The following is an 11835-nucleotide window of genomic DNA, read 5'->3' as shown; positions in this document are numbered from 1 at the left end:
CCATTGTGTGAGAGTCCTCATCAACTCTGTTGCCCTTCAGATATGTGCACTGAATCCAGGAATTATGGAATCGGAGCCAGCAAGGGCCAATAGATCAGGCTGGTGGGGGCAGCTAAAGGAGAAGGAAGTTTATAGTAGTAAGTGCTTCCATTAGAAGAGAAGATGGGTATCAGATCCACCGTCTAAGCTTTAACTTAATAAACTTGAAAATGGAAGGATAAGTCAGTGTAATTGTATGTAATATAACTCAATGTAACAAGAAAACAAGAAAAACAGAGGAGATCAATTGAAACCAATGTTGATTCCTTGAGATGAATAAAATTCATAAAATTCCAGGGGCACCTGGGTGGCTTAGTGGTTTAAAGCCTCTGCCTTCGGCTCGGGTCATGATCCCAGGGTCCTGGGATCAAACCCCACATCCGGCTCTCTGCTAGGCAAGGAGCCTGCTTCCCTTCCTCTCTCTCTGTCTCCCTCTCTGCCTGTTCTCTCTCTCTCTCTGTCAAATAAATAAATAAAATCTTTAAAAAAATTCATAAAATTCCGGCCAGATTGGCCAGGGGGGAAAAAAACAAGAAGAAATAATTTACCAATATCAAGAACAAAAGATGGGGTATTACCAAATATTTTTCACAAATTAAAGAATAATGAGGGACTTCCACAAGCAACATTATGCCTTATATTCAAAACCTTGTGTGAAATGGACCAACTCCTCAGTAGGCACTATATTAAAGAAGAAACAGATGGCCAGAAAGTCCTATACCTATTAAGGAAAACTCCAGTTTCTCAGGAGATTCTCCCAAATATTTAAAGAAGACCAAATACTGACTCTACACAATCTTTTCTAGAAAATAGAAGAGAAAGAGATACTTGGCAACTTTTGTCAAAACTGAAGACATTGCAATAAAAGACTACAGATCGATAGCCTCATAAAAATAGACATATAGGTCCTGAATAACATATTACAAACCAAATCCAACAACATGTAAAAAGGAAAATACATCACAACCAAGTGGGGTCTATCTGGGACTTCAGGACTGGTTGAAAAATTTTTTTAAATTTTTATTTATTTATTTTTTTGACAGAGAGAAACAGCAAGAGCAGAAACAAAAGCAGGGGGAGCAGCAGCAGAAGGAGATGCAGGCTGCCTGCCAAGCAGGGAGCCTGATGTGGGGCTCGATCCCAGAACCCTGGGATCATGATCTGAGCTGAAGGTAGATGCTTAATGACTGAGCCACCCAGGCGCCCCTGGGTGAATATTTAAAAAATCAATTAATGTAAGTACATGGCACCTCTCTGTACTGGCTTTGTGATTTCCTGTACATCTCTAATTATTTCAAAATAAAAGGCTTTAAGAAATCAATTAATGTAATTCACCATATTAACAGACTAAAAAAGAAAATTGTATAATCATCTCAATAAATGCATAAAAGCATTCCATGAAATCCAACGTCCATTTATGATATAATCTCTCAGTAACAAGAGGCAGCTTTTTATCCTGAGAAAGCTGATCTAGACAAAACCTCAGCTACCACCATCCAGCAAGCCCAAAGACTGAAGGTGTCCCCCTGAGTTCGGCATGTGTTAGCACACGCACAAGCATTTCCTTGCTCTGCCCACTAAAGAGGTGACACCCCAGCAGCCTGAGCACACCTAGCTCCAGATCGTGGTTTCTAAATACCATCATCCACTCAAAGGAGCAGGGCTCCCTGGAGAAGTGGTTGATCCCAGGAATGGGACGGGGAGATTTCCAGGGGAGCTGGAACCAAATGTGAGATGTTGGGGAGTTGCAAGCATGCTGACAGTACAGGTGCCAAGTGAAGGAGGTCCCAAGGCTCAAAGCCAGAACAAAGTGAATAAGAAAATAACGATGATACTGGATTATTACTCAAATAATAGAACAAATATTCTTTAGTTGGTAATGAAATAAAATAAACCAGAACAGGTAAATACATGGAGGAAAAGGGGCATCTCCTCCTTGTAGACGAATTTCAGTTAATGAGTGGAGGTGGAGTAGGGAACTAGAAACTCACCATCAGAACACCACAGTGAGTATGGTGTCTAATGTAACATACTAAAGATAAAAAAATAAAAAATAAAAAAAGAACATCACAGTGACCTTGCTGCGGGCATGGCCCCCAGAGGGACGCTAAAACCATTAGACAAACATGACAGCAGAAACAGGATACTTGCAAAGTCTTGTAAAATCTCCCCCTACCGCAAATATTTATTAATTACAAAGGGGACAAATAACCATATCCCTAGTGACTAGACACAGCAACAACATGTGCCCCTGCTTCACTGGGCAAGTTACTTCTGTGGGATTCATCCCCAAACACAATAACCTCACTCTAATTGTGAGGAAACCTCGGACAACCCCAAATTTTTACAACGCACATGACCAAGGCTCTTCAAAAGTGTCAAGACACAAAGGATAAGGAAAAACCAAGAAACTGTCTCAGACTAGAGAAGAGTAAGGAAACCTTACAATGCACATGGGGACCTGGACCAGAGAGGGGACATTTATGGGCAATGGGTCTGTCCTTTGGTGAACAGTAATGTGCCAATGTTGATTTCTAAGATTTGTCACTGATCTATGGATAATAAGATGTTCCTAGAGGAAGCCGGGTGAGGGCGTGTGTAGCCACTGTACTCTTTTTACAATTATTCTGTAAATGACACGAAGGCACAAAGTGTCCCATGAGCTCAGCCATGCCAGGACAAGCAGAAGATGTGCAGGTGTGGCTGGTCTGTCATGCCACGCACCACCTGTGCCCCACTTTCACCAGCTGTGGACTGCAGTCCCCAAGAAAGGAGGCCTGCTCCACCTTTTCTTCCATCCCAGATCCTGGCCTTGAGTCTGCTTCAGAGTAGGTGCTTGCTAAGAGTCAAATTATGTTCCAACCCCAGTACCTGCAGAAGTGACCTTATCTAAAAGATGGTCATCACAGATGATCAAGATACAATGAGGTCATTGGGGGAGAGGTGTCCCAACCCAGTATGACTGGCATCCTTGTAAGATGAGAAAACATGAACGCAGACAGGCACACAGGGAGGATGGATGAAGGCAGAGATGGGGAGATGCTTGTACAAACCAAAGAACCCCAAGATAGCCAGAAAACTCCCAAAGCTAAGAGAACATGGAGCAGATTCTCCATCTTGGCCCCAGGACACAACAACCCTGCCAACCCTTGATCTCAGACGTCCAGCCTCCAAATGACGGGTCTCTGCTGTTGAAGCCCCGTCTGCGGTTAGCCTCAGGACACTGACACAGCGCAGCATACGAATCATGACTCGTCACCGTTGCACAAAAACCAAGGAAGCCTCCAAGCACTGAGGCACTTGATGGTGCTTGGCCAGCAGAGCAGTCCACCACAGTGCTCGCCGGGACCTGGGCCTGGGACCCAGCCCCCAACACCCGGGTATGCCACCTGGGCCCCCAACGACCCCACTAAAACAGCAAGAAACCTGCATGCCACCCCCCAAGCTTGCCTTCTAGGACTAAAAACAGTTCGAGATCCCAGATCAGTTTCCGGAGTGTTGTGAGCTAAGCGGGGACTCCAGGAAGTGAAACAGCTGTGGCTGGTTCTGCAGGACCTGGCTCTCGGCACCAAGGAGGGGAGCTCCTGGGGAGACTAATGCCGGATAGCACAAGCCAGAAGGGTATGAAGAGAAAGTCAGGGCACCTGGCACACACTCACTTTCACACACTCGCTCACACATTCACACTCACACTCACACTCACAGCCTCCTCCAGCCCCACTGCCCCTACCATGGCCACGTCTAGCGACCAGAGCTACGGCAGCCGTGTTTGCCTGCCCGGCTCCTGTGACTCCTGCCCCGACTCCTGGCGACGGGTGGACGACTGCCCAGAGAGCTGCTGCGAGCCCCCCTGCTGTGCCCCGTCTGCTGTGCCCCCCCCTGCTACCAACCCCCCTGCTCATCCCCCCTCTGGGAAAACATGGATCTAGCAGATCCTAATCCCGATTGAACGGGCATTGTGAGGAGTGCCCCCACCTGCTATGAGCCCCCCCACCCGCTGTGCCCCCAGCTGCTGCACCTAGCCTCCTGCCTGACCCTCATCGCACCCCTGCGAGCTGCGGGTCCAGCCCCTGCCCGTCAGCCTGCACCAGCTCCTGCCAGCCCTCCCCCTGCCAGGAAGACTGCTGTGTGTCTGTCTGCTGCAAGCCCGTCTGCTGCACCCCTGTCTGCTGCACCCCTGTCTGCTGCAAGCCCGTCTGCTGCACCCCTGTCTGCTGCACCCCTGTCTGCTGCAAGCCCATATGCTCTGGGCCTTCTCCCTGCTCGGCCCCCTCCTGCCACCAGTCCAGCCTCTGTTCCCTGTCCTGCTGCAGACCGTCCTCCTGCGTGTCCCTGCTCTGCTGCCACATGTGCCCAACCTGCCCCAGGCCCACCTTAGCCCAAAAGTCCTGCTGCAGATGAGATACATCCCCCATGGAGCCAGCTGAGCTCAGGTCCTACCCAGTGACTGTGGTCCCCCCAGCCACCCCTCCTCAATCCGTTCTTGACCCATTTTAAGGGGCTGCCCCACTAGGACAGGGGCAGGTCCCACCTGGAAGCTGATCACCATGTCCTGAATTGCTCCAGCACATGGACCATTCCTCGTGTCTGCTGGTCCAGCCTGCTGTTGAGCTGTAGACATAGACAAACCAAACATCCACACTCAGTGCTGTGGCCCTAGAAAGGTCCCCTAGAAAGTCCCCATGGCAGTGGCCTCCCCTCCATATCTCTCACCCTGCATGAGGGTCAGCCCAGCATCCATCCACCTGTCTCTGTGTCCTCAGCTCAGTGACCCATCAGCTGTCTCTGGATGCACTTATGGAAACTGACCAATAAACACCCAAGACCAACCAGAGCCCGGGCTCCATGTATCATTATTCCCTAGCCCAACCACATGTCCACTTCCGCCCTCTGTACATAACACTGCCATCCTGCAGGACCCTATGTGGCTTCCTGTGACTCCCTGGGGTCCCAGCTGGGCGGCAGAGGATGGGGATGGGGATTGCAGCCCTTTGGTCCTTGGGGCCATCCTGGGCTCCTCCTTCACCCACCTGTACTTTTCCTTGACTTGCCGCTGTCACTCCTCACAATGCCCGTTCAATCGGGATTAGGATCTGCTAGATCCGTGTTTTCCCAGAGCATGTCTAAATGCCCTCCTAACTTCAAAATTGGCAATTTTCATCTCGGTATTGCCTAAAATACATGTATTGCCTAAATAAAAAATACATGGTGTCAGGAGCACGTGCTGAGGGGTGTAATCTGTTACACGTACAGATCCCAGAAGTCACATATTAATGGTCGTCCTAAACCTGCCTGAGAATAAAGCCTTCTCTCAATCTGCCATACAAAACATAAAAACAAGCACAGAACATCACAATTATCAAGCCAATCCACAAGTGGTAGGTGCCAGACAGAGCAAGGCCCGTCACTCCTTAAAGGAAGGAAAGAACATACAACATTCACCAGTATTACACTATTATTTTATTGAAACCCAGCATCCAATAAAAAAATTGGTGGACACATTTTTTAAAGATTTTATTAATTTTGGGACTGGAGGAGATTATGCTAAGTGAAATAAGTCAAGCAGAGAAAGTCAATTATCATATGGTTTTACTTATTTGTGGAACATAAGGAATATTGTGGAGGACATGGGGAGATGGAGAGGAAAAGGGAGTTGGGGGAAATTGGAGGGGGAGACGAATCATGAGAGACTGTGGACTCTGAGAAACAAACTGAGGGTTTTAGAGGGGAGGAGGTGGGGGATGAGTTAGCACAGTATTGGGTATTAAGGAGGTCATAGATTGCACGGAGCACTGGATGTTATATGCAAACAATGAATCTTGGAACACTACATCAAAAACTAATGATGTACTACTGTATGGTGACCAACAAAACATGATTAAAAAATATTTTATTTATTTATTTGAGAACACTCATGCACACATGCATGTACACAAGTGGGGGCAGGGCAGAGGGAAATCAAAATCAAAATCAAAGTCAGGGAGAGAGAATCTCAAGCAGACTCTGCACTAAATGTGGAGCCCAACACAGGGCTCCGTCCCACGACCCTGACATCATGACCTGAGCCAAAAGCAAGAGTTGGGACGCCCAACTGACTAAGCCACCCAGGTGCCCCAAAATTACTAGACACATTAAGAGGAAAAATCTAACTCATAATCCAGAGGCAAAACAGATTATACAAACAAACTCAGAAACGACAATTGCTGGAATTAGCAGACAAGGTAGTTAAAACAATGACGGTAAATGTATTCATGGATTTCAAGGAAAACATGAACACAAAGAAGGAGAAATGTAAGATACAAAAGAGAACTAAATGGAACTCCAAGAGCCAAGAAACTTAACAATAAAAAAATTAAAGGATGTGGGATTGGGAGGGAGACAAACCATAAGAGACTTTTAATCTCACAAAAAAACTTGAGGGTTGCCAAGGAGAAAGGGGATTAGGGATATGGTGGTTGGGTTATGGACATTGGGGAGGGTATGTGCTATAGCGAGTGCTGTGAAGTGTGTAAACCTGGCGATTCACAGACCTGTACCCCTGGGGCAAATAATACATTATATGTTAATAAAAACAATTTTAAAAAATCAAAGGATGAATTTAAAAGTAGAATAAAGACTGCAAATGATCAGTGACCTAGGAGACATAATCACAGAAATTACCCAAACTGAAAGACAGTAAGAAAAAAAATATTAAATTAACAGAGTGTCAGGGATCTGAGGAACAATATTAAATGGTCTAACATAAATATAATTGGGGTCCCTGAGGAGAAAAAGTGAGGGGTGGGAGAGACAGAAAAATATTTAAAGAGATAATGGCCAAATGTTTTCCAAATTGGATGAAATTGAGAAGTACATAGAAAACTTGAGAAACACTACACACTAACCTGAGCTTACTGATATGTATACAATATTCCATCCAACAACAGTGAAGTCGAGTTCACATTTTTTCAAGTATACACGGAACATTCACCAAAGTAAATCATATCCTGGATCATAAAACCAGCCTTAATATATTTAATAGGATTGAAATCATACTGAGAATGTTGTTTGACCACAACAAAATCAGAAATCATGAACAGAAAGATATCTGGAAAATCAAAAACTATTTGGATATTAAATAACACTCTTCAAAATAATCCATGAGTCAAAGAAGGAATCACAATGGAAAATTGGAAATATTAATAAAATAAAAATAAACTTTATAGAATGCAACTAACACAGTATATAAGGGAAAATCTATAGCTTTAATAATTCATAATAATAAAGAAGGAATCCATCAATTATCTGAGGTTCTACCTTCAGAAGCTACAAAAAGAAGCACATGTTGAATCCAAAATAGGTAGAGGGAAGGAAATTATCGAGAAGTGTAGAAATCTACCAAACAGAAAACAGACAAATGAGAAAATTAATAAAACCAAGTCTAATTTTTTAGAAGATCACCAAAATTAATAAATTTCTACATTAACTAGTCAAGAAAAAGAAACGAAAAGGAAATAAATAGACAACATCAGGAATAATGAAATATTGCCCCAGGTTCTACAAACATTAAAAGAACAATAAAAGAAGAATGCAACTCTTGATGACGACACAGTCAGCAACTTAGGTGAAACGGACAAGTAACTAGAAAGATATATTCATATAAAAACTCATACAAGAAGAAATAGAAAGCCAAAATAGCCCTCTATCCATTGAAGCAACAGAATTATAGTTAAGATCCCTCCCACAGAGAAAATCCCATGCCCAATCCTAATGTGTAAAAATGCTAAATGCCCAACGTTTGTAGCAACATGGATGGGACTGGAGGAGATTATGCTGAGTGAAATAAGTCAAGCAGAGAGAGTCGATTGTTATATGGTGTCACTTACTTGTGGAGCATAAGGAATGACATGGAGGACATGGGGAGATGGAGAGAAGGGAGCTGGGGAGAAACTGGAGGGGGAGGTGAACCATGAGCGACTGTGGACTCTGAGAAACAAACTGAGGGTCTTGGAGGGGCCGGGGGTCGGGGGCTGGGTGAGCCTGGTGGTGGGTATTAAGGAGGGCACATGTTGCATGGAGCACTGGGTGTGGTGCATCAACAATGAATTCTTGAGCACGGAAAAGAAATATAAATAAATAAATAAATAAATAAATAAATAAATAAATTTTTTTTTAAAATTCCTAAGTGCAGTTAGCAAAGTCACAGGATACAAGGTCAACACACAAAAACTGATTAAATTTCTACATAGTAGCAATGAGCACTTGGAAATGAAATAAACACACCATTAACTTAAACATTGAAAAATAAAATAATAGAGAAGCTTAATATATGTACAAGGTCTATGTATTAAAAATGATAAGTATTGGAAAAAATTCATCCAAAATGATTAGAAATAGATTTATAATTATGAATTGAAAGAGTCAATATTGTTAAGATGTCAATTCTTCCCAAATTTAATTGCAAGTTTAATGCAATTCCAATAAAAATCCCAGCAAGTTCTTCTTTAGAAAATGATGAGCTGATTCTAAAATCGATACAGAAATGTAAAGGATCTAGAATAGCCAACGAATTTTGAAGAAGAAAAGTGGGGTCACCTGGGTAGCTCAGTGGGTTAAAGCCTCTGCCTTTGGCTCAGGTCATGATCCCAGGGTCCTGGGATCGAGTCCTACATCGGGCTCCCTGCTCAGTAGGGAGTCTGCTTCTCCCTCTCCCACTCCCCCTGCCTGTGTTCCCTCTCTATCTCTCTCTCTCTCTGTGTCAAATAAATAAATAAAATCTTTAAAAGAGAAACAGAAACAGAAAAATGCAATCAGATGACTAGCTGCTTGATTTCAAGACTTCACGTAAAGCTGTGTTGGTGGAGACCGTGTATTATTGGTACAAGAACAAAGGCTGAAGACAGGACACAGCAGGGTCCGGAAGTAGACCCACACACGTACAGTCCACAGATTTTTTGGCGAGGGTCATTCAGTGGAAAAAGGATAATCCTCTTACTAAGTGACTCTGGAACAACCAACAGCAGATTCAAACATTAACTAGAAAGGGATCCTAGAACTTAACACAAAAGTTAAAGCCATAGAATATTTAGAGGTACGCATAGGACAAAAGCAGCGTGACCCTGGGTTTAGGCAGATTTCTCAGCACCACTGAAAAAGGGAATTCATCGAATTTAATCAAAATTAGAGATACCAGCTACTGAAAAATGCCGCCAGGAAACTGAGAAGTCTGGGCACAGGTGGGGAAATTTGCTGCGTACACACACACGCACACACACGCACACACGCACACACATACACACACACATACGCACACATACACACACATACACACACATACACACGCACACACATCTACACACGCGCACACACATACACATACACACATACACACAGACGCACACACATACATACACACGCACACACGCACACACATACACACGCGCACACACACGCATACATACACACATACACACACATACACATGCGCATACACACACACGCACACACACACGCATACATACACATACACACGCACACACATACACACATACACATACACACATACACACACACGCGCATACACACATACACACGCACACACGCATACATACACATCACACACGCATACACACACACGCACACACCTACGGTAAGTGACCGGCCCGGAATGCGTGAAGGGCGCTGACGGTGACCAGGAAGACCGGCGATTCGACTGCGGGGCGGGGGGCAGAGGACCCGAGCGGACCCGAGCGGACCCGCGGGGACCCGGCCGCGGAAGCTGGCCCGCCCCGCCCCGCAGCGCGGGAAGGCCGGTGTCAGCACGCACACTGCGCTGGCGCGTGCTCAGCGAGTCCACCGCCGGCGCGCGTGCAAGAGCAAGGGCAGCGCACGGAGTACGGGTGCGCCCAGCAGCTTCCTTCATGACCGCTAAAACCTGGAGGCGCCCCAGACGGACTTCAGCAGGCGAGTGGACGGCTGTAAACCCCCCCCCCCCACCCGTGCCATAAAACGCCGCTCGGCAGTTAGGAAGGAATTCACTCTGAACATGCGGGCAGAAGAGGCAAGTGCACGAAGCCGGTCACGGAGCCTGCCTGTGGCTTCCTTCCCTGGGACGCTCCAGAAAAGGTCACCTCAGCAGCCCCGTGGGGCCCCTGCTGCCGGGCGGCGGGCAGGCACGAGGCTGGGGACGAGGGAAGCCTCTGGCGGGAGGGGAAGCTGATGGCTCCCGACCCCGCGGAGGTAGCGAGATGCAGACCCTTCTCAAAACTCATCAAACCGTGCAGTGAGACACGGCGCGTCTGACTATATGTACGTTGGACCCAGAAAGCTGATTTTTTTTTTTAAGATTTTATTTATTTGTCAGAGAGAGAGAGAGAGAGAGATCACAAGTAGGCCGAGAGGCAGGCAGAGGCAGAGGGAGAAGCAGGTTCCTTGCCAAGCAAGGAGCCTGATGTGGGACTCGATCCCAGGACTCTGGGATCATGACCTGAGCCGAAGGCAGCCACTTAACCAACTGAGCCACCCAGGCATCCCCAGAAAGCTGATTTTAAACTAAGGAGTTAGTTAAAACACTGCTAGGGTTGGGGCAGGGTTTGGGCAAGGAGCTGGTAGCAGGTGGGGAGTGTGGCGTGGACAGGAGGTGGCTGTGGTTGCAGGGAAGGAGACGGAGAGCCAGGGGAGAGCATGGGTTCCCTTTCTGGGTTCTGGCTGTGGACACAGCCATGGGGAGAGTGGGGCTCATGGGCAGGGAGGGGAGGGTTCGGGAGGGGCGGGCGGGGCCGCTGGGCCACGGCTTGCAACGGTTCTGAAACCCTGGGGGGGGGGGGTGATCTTGCTGTATGTTCCTGCCCTTGTCCACCAGTGTCCTCACGTGACATCTCTGTCATCCTGGCATCTGAGCAGCCCGCTCTTCACAGCAATTCAAGGCCTGATGGTTTCTCAGTTAACAGGGAAGGCCCCGCACCAGGTCTCCGTGTCCCTCAGGCTCCCAGGCGGAGTCCAGACCTATCAGATGATGGCCTTCAGAGTCCCGCCCAGGACGGGATCCTGGGGGTCCTGTCACTGACCCGTAATATTTTGTTTCAAACCTAGTTGTTTTCTTTGGGACCTTGGAGCAATGCCTCCCCTACGCCACCACCTTTCTGCTAAATGGATACAGCCCGTGGGAGGACCCCAGGGGGACCCTGGGCCCATAGGGGCTGTGCTACTGCAGCCCCCAGGACAGCTCGTCTGGGGCCGGTTTGCCCAGCTGGGGCTGTGGGTGAAACGGGCCAGGGGCTGAGAACCCCCAGACCACGACCCGTGTGCAGGTGGCCAGCCTCGGGAAGCCCTGGGCCAGGGCGTGCCTCCCACCCCGGGGCCCTGCCCTGAGGGATTTCTCAGTCCCCCATTCCTAGAAATGTTCCCGGATGGAGGAGACCAATGTCTGTCTGCTCAGACCCCTGGACCCCCACCCCCATGAGGGTCGGATGAAAGGAAGCAGATGCTCTGGTGAGTGAGTTTATTGGGGTTTCCAAGCAGGAGCTGAGAGGTCAGCAGTTGAGGTCATGGGACCCGAGCCGAGAAACTGGGAGGGAAGGACGGGGGACCCAGAAGTGGTGGAGGCCCCTCCTAGGAGCAGGAGCCCTGGGGAGCAGCGGGGTCAGCGTTCTTGGGACCTACTAGGTCAAGGTCATGTCAGCAGAGTGGACGCATGGAAGACCCTGTCCTGGGTGTGGGCAGCCCCCTAACAGGTCAGGACCGGACTGAGGGGGCTGGGAGGACCACTGTCACTGGGTGGGTCCTGAGCCCAGCTGGCCCCACGGGAGACGGACCCCA

At 47.6% G+C, this 11835-nt stretch overlaps 1 pseudogene; it reads left to right on the top strand.

Annotated features, from left to right (window-relative positions):
• The first annotated feature begins 3770 nt into the window (after positions 1–3770).
• LOC125087815 (keratin-associated protein 10-12-like) lies at positions 3771–4440 on the top strand (annotated as a pseudogene).
• The last annotated feature ends 7395 nt before the right edge of the window (positions 4441–11835 follow it).

The sequence above is a fragment of the Lutra lutra genome, chromosome 1, assembly GCF_902655055.1.
Source record: "Lutra lutra chromosome 1, mLutLut1.2, whole genome shotgun sequence".
Classification (NCBI taxonomy): Eukaryota; Metazoa; Chordata; class Mammalia; order Carnivora; family Mustelidae; genus Lutra; species Lutra lutra.
Note: the sequence above shows the minus strand (reverse complement) of the source record. Positions and strands in the feature narration are given on the sequence as shown.